Source organism: Sinohyriopsis cumingii, chromosome 7 (genome assembly GCF_028554795.1).
Source record: "Sinohyriopsis cumingii isolate HCF-2022 chromosome 7, ASM2855479v2, whole genome shotgun sequence".
NCBI classification, from domain to species: domain Eukaryota; kingdom Metazoa; phylum Mollusca; class Bivalvia; order Unionida; family Unionidae; genus Sinohyriopsis; species Sinohyriopsis cumingii.
Window position 1 is genome coordinate 123,531,234 of NC_142967.1, and position 13,764 is coordinate 123,544,997.

General features: G+C 42.6%; 1 long non-coding RNA gene across 1 annotated transcript; it reads left to right on the forward strand.

Annotated features, from left to right (window-relative positions):
* The first annotated feature begins 1,372 nt into the window (after positions 1 to 1,372).
* LOC149796059 (uncharacterized) lies at positions 1,373 to 2,609 on the forward strand. The gene is made up of 2 exons (XR_016422163.1): positions 1,373 to 1,579; positions 1,904 to 2,609. It is a non-coding gene; the product is annotated as an uncharacterized LOC149796059 (long non-coding RNA).
* Positions 2,610 to 13,764: the final 11,155 nt, after the last annotated feature.

A 13,764-nucleotide genomic window follows, 5' to 3' on the forward strand; every position in this document is an offset into this window, starting at 1 on the left:
AAAAATTTATATATCTCAATACATATATTTATATATTCTTGCATTCAAACTGTACTCTGTGGTGCACGTAAAAAGTGTTTGTAATCTTCTCCATCTATCTTTTTAAGGTTCAGATTCATTAGGTAGTTGTATAATAATTTTAAGTTTTACCAGCTATACAAAGTAAAACAAGTAACTGGCCTGAACGAGGGCTGATATACATTCGATCATCTTACCAATATGGGAGTTGCGTTCAAGTGTAGAAATTTCGTCCATTGTACACTAGATGGGGATGAATGGGTTATGGTAGAGCGTAATTATGTTGTACTGTGTTATATAACACAGGTAATTGTACGGAAACATGAATTGGCAGGATCCCAAAAAGGATTAAAATATAGAGCATATACAGTACGTCAGCAGGGCAGAATAAATTATTTCTGAAGCGCTCAACTGCGTGAGCACCGACTTCGGGATCCACGAGTAAAATTTGTCAGGATAACGAAACAATTTGACGAGAGATTTATTACCTTTGGTCCAAATGACTTTTTTTTTATATTGAAAACATCCTTGTATATTGTCTGTAATTCCTGCTAGTAAAAAGAACCATCGATTGAATCACCTGAGACATCTTTAAGTGTGTACGTGACCGTCATCGTTTTCTTTGCTGTATCCACCAAAACCTCTTCCTAGGCCAGTTGGGTGTGTATCCTTTCTCAAACGTGCTATTTCATCAGCTGATTCTCATGTGGTCAGCCATCTTAAACGTATGCCTAAAATAAGGCATCAGTCACTTCCTGGGTGTCATTTTGATATTTCTGTGCCTTGTGTGATTGTAATGGTTTACGATCTCTAGCGAAAAATCTAAATAGCAGCTGATATTATCGTCGGTAAATCTGTTCCACATGAGTTTTTTTAGAGTACTACTAAACCGCTCCTCGCAGCTTTGACCTGATTTTATGTGCTGTACAAGTCTACGTTACATTTTTGAAGCCAGTCCGAGAGGGTTTTATTGTAAAATTCGCTGCCACGTTCCACCCACATTTGTCTGGGTCTGCGCGTACCCACAATGCTGTCAAATATCTCAGCTTTAGGGAACCAATAAAGCATATTTGCTACAGACATCGATGACACTCAGAGGATACTTGACATGATCGTTGTACGAGCTGTAATCTCGCATGTCGACTAGATTTGATGTCGAGTTGTCGTCCACCGTTAAAGCAATGACCTTACGACGTGGGAAACGATTACGCACAGGTTTGTGCAGCTCTACCGGCAATAGTTCAATTGCTGTCCACGCTGTGGGTGGCGACTGAACGCCTGTCACGGAAGGGTGTAAATGTTGTTAATTAAATACATGTACTCGGGTTTCGTTTCTTTTTCTCTGTACAACGATACCCGATGGTGATTATAATATGGTCTATGTATTTCGAAATCGTGAGTACGATTCGTCCTGTGCCACACGTGCAAGGTGCATTTGATAAAGAATAACGAAAATTCTAAAGGTATAAATACGTTACTACATGTAAAGGACCTTTACAATACTAATGGTTTTGTCAGCAAGCGGCCTGCTTAAAGGATTCGCACAACTCCAGCTGTAGGGGTAGGTAATGTTTTCGGTTTTAAGTGATAACTAGTTTATTACCATATTTGCCTTTGCATGTTTGTTATAGTTTTCTTTACATACCATAATGCGTGCATTTTTTATTCTTGTTGCGACGTAGTGCAGGACTTATATTGGTAATGTAAAGCTACATTTTTTTTAAAAAAAATTGTTTACTATTGTCTTATCAAGCAGGGTTAGGTTTACTATTGAACCTCTGTTTTGTAATTGCCATTATAATATAATCTTCTTAACTTACCATGTATAACGTCCTTACGTTATGTCTGTATCAAGTTTAGTACACTGTATCGGGTATATTTTCAGCTGAGTTTTTGATGGTAGGAATATCCGGGGTGTCCGGTGTTGTCAGAGGGTAGAAACGTCCGTGTGTCCGGTGCGTTTAAGGTGCCGGAGCGTCTAATGTCTAGCGTCCGGAATGTCAAGAGTGACTAAGGTGACCCAGCTGTAGAGCCGTCAAAGGACCAGGGGAACCGGAGGGTCTAATATTTCAAGTGTCCGGAGGGTCTAATGTTTCAAGTGATCATAGTATTCCGAGGGTCCGGAGTCTATATTGGTTGTGAAATTGATTCGGAGGAGCTGTGGAGCGGATATGGTGCACGGGTGACGGAGTGCATCTCCACACATGTATTTTTAGCTGTATGCTAATTTTGGGTTAGTAAGACCCAGTGTATTATTCAGGACTGGAAGGATAGATTGTATATCCGTTCTTGTTTAGTGACATAATTTCGCTACCTGAGCGAATACATTTTTTTTACTATGTGTAAACGCTTACATTGTTTACTATTTGAGTGAACTATATTCATCTTTCCATTATTGAATCATTTGTGAAATCATTTATCCTGTGTTTTAGGGTTACTGACCTAAATTTATTTGTACATTTTTTCCATCTTTGAAACTGTGCGTTTTTTGTTAAATAGATCCAATATTTGGATTATAAATACGCACACATCTTCATCATCCACTACTCATATAAATCGCCACATTAAACCATATATCTGTGTCGTCAAAACGTGTTCTGTTGTTAATCCGAAATATCCCACCCGGTTATCTTGTTACAAATGGTGTCAGAAGTGGGATCATTTCGGATATAACAGAGCACTGAAATTGTTTTATTATATTTGTATGCTTTTTGTGTGTTTCAGATGAGTTTGACAAAGCACCAAGGTTAGGTAGATACCTAATATTACTTATTTTTTGTATTTAATATTTTTGTTGCATTTCGTGAAAGAAAATACGGTTTGTGGTAATTACGTGGTTTGTATAAAACTGCACTTTAAGGTTGGTCACCACCAAACTTTTGAAATGACTTCTATGAAAGAACTGGTAGAACTGGGGAAACAGTTTGGTTATGAGGGGGAGTCCCTTAGAAATTTCGTTCGTGAAGAACACGCCCGGGAGAGGGACCAAAGATTAAAGGAGAGGGAATTAGAGAGGGAAATAGAAAGGGAAAAAAGGGAAACCCAGAGGGAAATGATAGAATTAGAAAAGGGTAAGATTGAACTAGAGAAACAGGCTGAGAGGGAAAGGATAGAATGGGAAAGGGAAGCAGAGAGGGAGAAGTTAGAAGGGGAAGATAGAAATCGGCAGAAGGATTATCTAAGAAATTCTGAGCTATTGCAAGCTAAAAAAGAGGGGGAACATGATGTTAAACTGAGAGGTCCAAAATTGCCCCCATTTGAAGACGATAAAGATAATATGGATAGTTATCTAAATAGGTTCGAGAGGTATGCTACGGTACAAAAATGGAAGAAAGACGATTGGCCGCTCCATCTTAGCGCGTTATTGAAAGGTAAAGCGTTAGACGTGTGTATTCGCGTTTATCCACGGCCGATTCGCTCAATTACCCCGTGTTGAAAGAGGCACTTCTCAAGAAATATGAACTAACCGAGCAAGGGTTTCGCAAGAAGTTTAAGTATAGTAAACCAGAGAGAGGCGAAACATTCACCCAGTTCGTCAGTAGGACTTGCAATTATTTGCAGCTATGGGTGGAATGTGGTAAAGTCGTCAAGACATTTGAGGGTCTTGTCGATTTCTTGCTTCGTGACCAATTGTTAACAACTTGTGGCAAGGAGTTATATTTATTCTTGAAGGAAAGATCCTTCACAAATGTACATGAAATGGCCACACAGGCGGATTTGTTCGCCGAAGCTCGGGGAGGTTCGCAGAATGTCATCACGCGAGATGTCAAAGGTGGGAATCAGGTCAACGACAGAAAACCCAGGGAACCTGAAAAATCTGGTAGGAGTAACCAGGGGAAGCGGAGTGACATGCAATGTTTCATTTGCAAGGAAGTGGGTCATATCTCCCACTATTGTCCTAAACGGAAGGGACCAGTCCAGAAAGTAGCGGTAGCCATTAAAGGCAGAAGATCGGTAAATGGAAAACTTAATGTTTCCCAGCAAGTTAAGCGGAAAGCGGTGCGTGAACCGGTGGTGCGTTCAGAGACCAGTCGCGATGTGATCCAATCAATCGGCACGTGTATTTTTCCAGAGGCACGGGTGCCGACCGCAAATGGCACTGTTAACGGACAAGAAGTCACCGTTCTACGAGACACGGGATGCACTACTGTAGTCGTGAAACGGAGCTTAGTCCGCGATGATCAATTGCTTGGGGTTAAATCACCTTGCATGTTGCTTGACCAGACAATCGACCACGTTCCAGTTGCAAGGATAATGATAGATACACCTTTTTTGACCGGGACTGTGGAAGCTTTATGCGTAGCCAACCCGATCTATGAACTGACGATTGGCAACGTACCGGGTTCTAGACTCCCAACCATAGCAGATTTCCGATTCCCTATCATCCAAGCAGTGCAAACTAGGGCTCAGGTAAAGGAGGAAAATAAACCTTTGCGTAAGTTAAAAGTACCGGAAGCTATTACTGATATATCCCGCGAAGAATTCCAAAATGAGCAAAACCGTGACGCGTCTTTACGTGCAACCTCTGAGAAGGCATTAACGGGTACCGTGAGAAAGTGTAAGAACGGGGGTTCCTCTAAATTACTTGTTCGAAAGGGTTTAATGTACAGGGAATACTCTACATTGGATAGGAAGTTCTTGCAATTAGTGGTTCCCCAGAAATTTAGGGCACATGTATTAAAGGTAGCGCACGAGTCGAGTATGGCAGGTCATTTAGGCGTAAAGAAAACAACGGATAGGGTATTAAGAGAATTTTATTGGCCTGGCGTCAATAGCGACATAGCGCGGTTCTGTCGCTCGTGCGACGTTTGCCAGAAGACGATCTCTAAGGGCAGGGTAACTAGAGTACCGTTAGGTCAGATGCCCTTGATAGATACTCCGTTCAAACGAGTAGCCATCGACATTGTAGGACCAATATTTCCGCATACAGATCGGAAAAACCGATACATCTTGACACTGGTAGATTACGCTACCAGATATCCAGAAGCCATAGCTTTGCCATCAATTGAAACCGAACGTGTAGCCGAAGCGCTCGTAGACATGTTCAGCAGGGTCGGAGTGCCCGAAGAAGTTCTTACGGATTGTGGAGCGCAATTCACCTCAGATCTTATGGCAGAAATTAGTAGGTTGTTGTCCCTTAAACAGTTACGCACAACACCTTACCATCCTATGTGCAATGGATTGGTCGAGAAATTCAACGGCACATTGAAGCAAATGTTGCGGAGAATGTGTGCGGAAAGACCGAAGGATTGGGATAGATATATGAACGCCCTTCTGTTCGCATATCGTGAGGTTCCTCAGGAAAGCTTGGGTTTCTCCCCGTTTGAACTATTGTACGGTAGGACAGTTCGTGGTCCTATGCGCATACTTCGTGAACTGTGGACAGACGAGGTCGCGGACGAAGAAGTAAGACCACATACCATTACGTAGTTGATTTGCGCGAAAGATTAGAAAGTACTTGTCAAATGGCGCAAGACGAACTCGCGAAATCTAGTCGTAGGTACGCCAAGTACTACAACCGAGGAACTCGGAGTAAAAAATTTGACGTAGGCGATCAAGTGTTGGTGCTTCTCCCAACGAATAACAACAAGCTGCTAGTCCAATGGAAAGGGCCATATGAAGTCAGACAGGTGAAAGGCGAAATGGATTATATCATTGATATGGAGGGGAAGTCCAAGACATTTCATGCCAATATGCTTAAACTCTACGTAGCGAGACCTGGACAAACGATTGATAAAGGGATTTTGAATGTAGTATGCGTTGCGGTGATAGAGGATAGGTCTGGTGACGAAGCGGAATTCGTCTCCAGCACAGAAATACCCCTTGAATACCCCATGGACGTTGGTAAGGAAAGTATTGACCAGATAAATGTATGCCCTGAGTTATCGGAGGGTCAACGTACACAGATTATGGAGGTTTTGTCCAAATATCCAGATGTGTTCACGGACAGACCAGGCTGTACGGGTCTAATTCGACACGAGATCAAATTGAATATCACTGAGCCTATCAGGATTAAAGGATATCCGATACCCTTTAATGCACGGGAGACAATCAGCGAAGAAGTGATGAAAATGTTAGACCAGGGAGTGATCGAACCTTCAAACTCCCCATACTCGTCCCCCGTGGTGTTAGTCAGAAAGAAAGACGGGACCAACCGGTTTTGCATCGACTTTCGGCAATTAAACAAGATCACCGTATTTGATGCAGAACCAATGCCAGATATGGAAAGTGTATTTTCAAAATTGGCAGGTCATAAATACATTTCCAAATTAGATCTAAGCAAGGGATATTGGCAGATACCCATCGCCGATAATGTCCGCGAGTTGACGGCATTCGCGACTCCCAAAGGACTGTTTCAATTTAAAGTTATGCCTTTCGGTTTAGTCAACGCCGGTGCGTCGTGCGTTCGTCTCATGCGCAAATTATTAAACGGAACGGAAAACGTCGACAGCTTCGTAGACGACATCTTTGTTTACACGCATACATGGGATGAACATGTTAAGGTATTACGGGATCTGTTCGATAGACTTCACATTGCAAACCTTTCAGTTAGGCCTACTAAGTGTAGCATAGGGTATTCCAGTCTGGAATGTTTGGGACATCTGGTAAGTGGACTAGGCCAGTTGCAACCTCATCCAGATAAAATAGGAGCAATCAGGGATGCCCCTAGACCAGAGACAAAAAAACAAGTAAGGTCTTTCCTAGGTCTAATCGGGTTCTACAGGAAATTCGTCCCCAACTTTTCGGCTATTGCCAGCCCATTAACGGATTTGACTAGGAAGGGGCAACCGAATAAAGTTTCATGGGGTGTATGCCAGGAAAAAGCGTTTAACACTCTAAAACACAAACTGGTAAGTGCACCAATTTTAAAGTTGCCAGAAATAGATAAACCTTTTGTACTGAGGACTGATGCGTCCGATACGGGTCTTGGGGCTGTTTTGCTACAGGAGCAAGGGGGGATGAAATTGCCCATTGCTTATGCAAGTAGGAAATTGCTCCCTAGAGAGGAAAAGTACTCCGTGATTGAAAAGGTGTGCCTAGGTTTAGTATGGGGAATAGGAAAATTCCATACATATCTTTTTGGGAGGGAGTTTACCTTGCAAACGGACCATCAGCCGGTTTTATATTTTTGAATAAAGCAAAGGTCACCAATGCAAGATTGATGCGTTGGGCGTTGTCTTTGCAACCATACAGTTTTCGAATCGAGGCAATTCGAGGGTCAGAAAATGTGGGAGCTGATTTTTTAAGTAGGGTGTAATTAGCAAATCATTTTGTTCGGTCTGAAAATTGGAAGTTTTAATAATGATTCATTGTTCACATTCCGTGATTGTTCTAAAAGTGATACCACTTTTTTTTAGGGGGGAGGTATTGTCACGGAAGGGTGTAAATGTTGTTAATTAAATACATGTACTCGGGTTTCGTTTCTTTTTCTCTGTACAACGATACCCGAGGGTGATTATAATATGGTCTATGTATTTCGAAATCGTGAGTACGATTCGTCCTGTGCCACACGTGCAAGGTGCCTTTGATAAAGAATAACGAAAATTCTAAAGGTATAAATACGTTACTACATGTAAAGGACCTTTACAATACTAATGGTTTTGTCAGCAAGCGGCCTGCTTAAAGGATTCGCACAACTCCAGCTGTAGGGGTAGGTAATGTTTTGGGTTTTAAGTGATAACTAGTGTATTACCATATTTGCCTTTGCATGTTTGTTATAGTTTTCTTTACATACCATAATGCGTGCATTTTTTATTCTTGTTGCGACGTAGTGCAGGACTTATATTGGTAATGTAAAGCTACATTTTTCTTAAAAAAAATTGTTTACTATTGTCTTATCAAGCAGGGTTAGGTTTACTATTGAACCTCTGTTTTGTAATTGCCATTATAATATAATCTTTTTAACTTACCATGTATAACGTCCTTACGTTATGTCTGTATCAAGTTTAGTACACTGTATCGGGTATATTTTCAGCTGAGTTTTTGATGGTAGGAATATCCGGGGTGTCCGGTGTTGTCAGAGGGTAGAAACGTCCGTGTGTCCGGTGCGTTTAAGGTGCCGGAGCGTCTAATGTCTAGCGTCCGGAATGTCAAGAGTGACTAAGGTGACCCAGCTGTACAGCCGTCAAAGGACCAGGGGGACCGGAGGGTCTAATATTTGAAGTGTCCGGAGGGTCTAATGTTTCAAGTGATCATAGTATTCCGAGGGTCCGGAGTCTATATTGGTTGTGAAATTGATTCGGAGGAGCTGTGGAGCGGATATGGTGCACGGGTGACGGAGTGCATCTCCACACATGTATTTTTAGCTGTATGCTAATTTTGGGTTAGTAAGACCCAGTGTATTATTCAGGACTGGAAGGATAGATTGTATATCCGTTCTTGTTTAGTGACATAATTTCGCTACCTGAGCGAATACATTTTTTTTACTATGTGTAAACGCTTACATTGTTTACTATTTGAGTGAACTATATTCATCTTTCCATTATTGAATCATTTGTGAAATCATTTATCCTGTGTTTTAGGGTTACTGACCTAAATTTATTTGTACATTTTTTCCATCTTTGAAACTGTGCGTTTTTTGTTAAATAGATCCAATATTTGGATTATAAATACGCACACATCTTCATCATCCACTACTCATATAAATCGCCACATTAAGCCATATATCTGTGTCGTCAAAACGTGTTCTGTTGTTAATCCGAAATATCCCACCCGGTTATCTTGTTACAACGCCAACACCCAACTTATGCTTAGTCCCTATTATGCCAAGCACGAGAGCACGGTCTACTCGGTCCCTAAAATTTCTCGTGGTGAGCTCTTTTAAATACATCAGCATGACCTCATCACATCCAGATTTGTCGTCAGGATGATCCCTGAAACAAATATCATGCTCAGAGCAATGGCATCCCGCCGTTATAAGAGTCCTGCGGCTGATCGTTTTCGTCCAGCTTTTTTTCCAAGGGGTTCCACGGCACGGTGTACTTGTGTCCCTGTAACGTCCATCCATCTTTGGGTTTCCCGATGAGTTTATGGAGGACGAAAGCGCAATAGAGGGTCTGACGTTGACCACATCGTGCACATCAACCCACACACAGATTTCGCTCTATCCGAAGATTCTCGCAGTTCGTGTCCAGATCGCAATGTCTGCAGTAACACCGATGCATTTTTTAAATAAAGAAAATGTACACTACGTCGCTGTCGCTTGCGAAAACGCTTCTGCCGTTGACATTTTTACGCGGAACGTCACTATCTAAAATTTTTGGCCCCGCACACCTCGCAGAACGATCTGACCACAAGGCGAGCATTTTTGATCATCATCTCTACTGGATATAAGCTTCCTTTTCCAGCTCGACACTTGAGACATCTCGAGTTTATGATTGGGCTATACATAATACATCAATTAAAAATAGGTTATTTTTGCAGTGATAAAATTGATTCCACAGGTTGCGCTTTATGGTATCTCTGCTAACGGATGCAGTACCAACCGCGATTCTAGTCTTCCACGTCCTGAATAGGTAACGAATTATACACGCACCTCGTCTCCCCAGGAAACAATGGTTTCCCCAAACAAGTTTTCAGGTACTGGATCACCTAGTCGGGAGAAGGTAAACGAAAAGAATCGAAATACTCAACGCTGCGTTGCCGTGGATAGTTCACCACCGCGACCCAGTGAGTTCCAGATATATAGTAATAATTTTGGATATTAATCACACACCTCTTTTCGGGTCATATTTGATCGAGTAAGTGATCCTTAGAAACAACTCCTCTGAAATGTTTTACTCTCGGCGCCTTTTTTGCTGACTATGGTGTGGTTAAGGCATGAACTGGTTTAGATTGATTTTTTCAGCCATACCATCGTTATCTACACGACTTCGTTCATTTTACCGTTAAGCACATCCATGAACCGGTCTGACGTCATCAGACAGAAACACACGTATTCGTCACCAGCATCGCCAACGGACCACCGGAGCTCGGTGTCGGCGGTAGAATGTTTGAGACGCTCGAAAATGGGGTACAACTCTGTGAAATCCTTCAGTCCATGTCCACGCCCTGGTATTTCTGCATGGCCTCCATGAGCATCATGTACTAGCGTGTGTAATGTTTCGTGGCGATGGCAAAATTACACTCGAATTCTCGTTATGGATGCTACCTGGAATTGATGCGGACGTGAATGCGATATAACCGCTAACCGAAATGCCACTATCAAGTCTGTGGGAAGTTCGCTGCCTGGATTGGTGGATACTATTCACAACGTGGTTACTAGCTCCCGGCAAATATCTACATGTAAATCCAATGTTGCTCTAAATAAGGCTTTTTGGTGAATCGAGTCAGCATGGTTTCTAAGTCGAATGCATGGTACGTCGATGCAGTTATTTTAGGCATCCATAGCGCGAGCCACGTTATGGTAAACAGGCCATCGGCTGCTCCAGCCGCTCTGTTTATGTACAGAGTGGGAGAATCTCTTTCAAGGATCAGACTGTGCTTGACGCCTCTGAATACGGTGCGTATATCTCGGATGGCTCCGAAAATGCTGCTCAGAGGATTGCTGCCTGAATCAATAAGATTTCGCCATGTGACAAATCCCTGATGGAAATTTTCAGTACGTGTGTGCGCTAACGCGGAGGCGATGCCTTTCCTCACATTAACAGATCTTTCAACTTCTGCGGTCATCATTGCAATCACATAAGCATTGGCTCCAGCCTCTGCGGATCGATACAAGTTAGCGTTAGCAGCTTCTGTTTCCGTCAGCGCGGCGGTGTTTATTGGTAATGCACTTGTGCGAAACTCGTGACTCACTGCAGCACCCATGTTGGTGTCTCTGAACTACTAAATGCTGGTGGCGCACCATCTCATATAGTCGTCGCTGAACACGATGAAATTCAGGATCGTGTTGGCCTGTGGTAAGTAGAATATGATCTCTTCCACGGTTTGATTATTTAGCTGATACTGTGCAGATTTGAACAGTGACCATCTGTTGTTCTGAAACGGGATATGAGGTCCGGCGACATAATATCGTCCGACGACAGGCTGCATTTTCCCAAGGACCGCCAGTAAAGCCTTGTGTGTAAGCAGGTACACATCCTCGTCACGCGTCGCGATTTTTCGATGGGTACTCGTGTTGAGGTTGGCGATGTTCGTGTCCTTGTACTCATCGTACTTGTACTCGATTGTCAAGTCGTCGATGGGTGTGTCATCACTTACTTTCAGGTAATCAGGTGTAAATGTCGAGAACCTGTTTTTTGTTTTAATGATATGGCAGTGTGATTAAAATCGCACAGTGAACATCATAATCTCTTCAGGCCGTATCCAAGCTTGACGCAACCGACTCTTGTCACGTAAACTTTGGAAGCTTTCCTATTAAGGTCAGACAAAATATGTTCGGCCTGAGCACTCTGTGACAGCTTTGTCCTTGTTTTGTCGAGGGCGTGACTGGATTGTGGAGACAAGTTCTCCCGTGATAACGTTTCCATCGAAGCTGGTGTGGGCGACGGTGTGCCACTGATCTTACTGGCAATTTTTTGTACTACTGCTGTTCCAGACGTAGGGGCGGCTCCTGTCACTCTAGCCTTAGCGGCTTTGAGGGCGATGGGAGCGGTAATTCAGGTGAAGCCGATCGAATCGTAGAAACAACGTGGATAAAAATCCATCCACGATTTTACGTCGTGCTGTGTGTGGTCATCACATGTTTTATCCTTTAATATATCACTGCGCTGCCCGCTCGAGTGTTCCGCCGCACATGCAGGTAATACGAGATTCTTTCGTTTGATGTTATCCACCGTGTTCCCGTAATGATCCGTGAGCCACATGGTTATTTCCGAGACGGGTTAATAAACGGAAGGATTAGGCCGAATCTGCATCGTGAACCCCGAGGCACGTTAATCACCGTGGATTAAATGACGTTGGAGACTGAACCTACCAAAGAGAGTGACGCATGAGTTGATGAGTAAACTGTTTACATCGGTGCTGTTTACTGGTAAATCACACCATTAACTGATAATACAGTTCCAGTGCTGAAACCCAGAGTGGCTCCGATCGAGTAAAATATGTCAAATCCTACACGATATCCTCTCGATAACGTGATTCTGCTGGTGGTGCGCAGTGTGGAATAACTTGGCTCGATTTTGATGTTCGTGGCGGTGTGCATGTTGGCCGTGATCTGTCTGGAAATTTCCGTGACGATGTCGGTAATATTGAAACAGCCAGTGGAGATCGGGATCGTTTAATTTTGTGCTCTGGCTCAGTACGAGATCTGATTGTTGCCCATGCTGACGTTAAAAATGATGTTCCAGTTCACGCGGAAATGAGAGTTACTTCTTTTGACGGATTCGGATCTAACTCCACGGATGGCTTGTACCAAACGGCTGAACTTATCGTTCGCTACTCGAATAACAGCGTGACATCGTCGTGAGGCATCTTCTTTCTTTAGTGTGGGGCAAAACATCTGGTACTGACTGCGCGTGAGCAGATCGCGTGAAATGCTTAAAAACATTTCTACTATCTCGCTATGGATTTCCACACCGACATTACCCGCTTGCTTGGAAGCGATGAAAAACGTTTGTTGAACCACGATCTCGACCGGATTCTGGTAGCAGTTGATCCCAGATTCACCACAGATGGAGTTACCGACACCTCATCTTTTATCTTTCCATCCAGTAGCTCAAAAGTCCTTTTCTTATTCGCCTCCCAGTATCCGAGATGATCCTCACTCATTTTCGCATTAATTATCTCACAAAACATCTTAACATGCTCATGCTTCATCCCTCTCAGTCTATCAAGACGATTGTGTATTTGATCCAGTATCATATTCTGCACATGCTCTGATGTCAGTTTATACTCTTCGATGAATCTCCTCATTTCATAAGAAGCTATACCATGTCGTAGAGGCCGAGTAAGGGAAGCTGGAGGTTGTGGAGGCAGAGTGATAGCAGGTGGTGGAGGCAGAGTGAGTTCAGTGGTGGAGATGGAGTGAGAGTGAGTAATAATCCAGATGGACTTGCCTGTACCTGTGCCTTAGATTTTTTCGTCCATGACAAAATGTTTTCAGACACCCCATCGAAAAGAGAAAAGGACGTTTAAGCCTGCTTTGGGAATTGTATTTTCCTGTCGCGATACTTTTCCTGAGGCTGTACTTCAGGTTAACTGTATCGCCAGCAGCTTAAACGGCATGTACGCAACGATGATTTGCTCTGGATAGATCAAGTCGATCTCATAATCACCGGACACGTTTTTTATATATACACTCGTATCTCAACACGAATGGGTTAGTGAAAAAACGTTTTGTATGATACTGTCTGTAGAACTCTCAGTTTGAATACTACTGATTACAAAATTCCGCAGATTCACTAATTCCCTCCATTACGTCAAATATCGAAGGTGAAAACACAACTGCATGATGTTTTATGAAAAAGTGTTTTTCAATGGATTCAGTCACTCTCTTGTATAACTAACAACAGTTAGGGAAAAAAAATCAATTTCGTCTCTGTTTATGATTGAAGTTCTTAATCGTAGAAGAAAAACAGATTTTGCTGACATTTCCATTCAATAGCCCTGGTAAAAACTAATTATTAAACTATGTAGCAGAAAACTCATAAGCAAAGATATATATTATCTGTGACAGTTGAACATGTGTTTGGCTGAAGTTTGCACCAAAATGACCAACGACATCGTGATCGGCTGGCTGATAAAGGATCTAGATTTCACACAATCTCAATTTTATTTTATCAGACGAGTACACTAAAGGTTAGA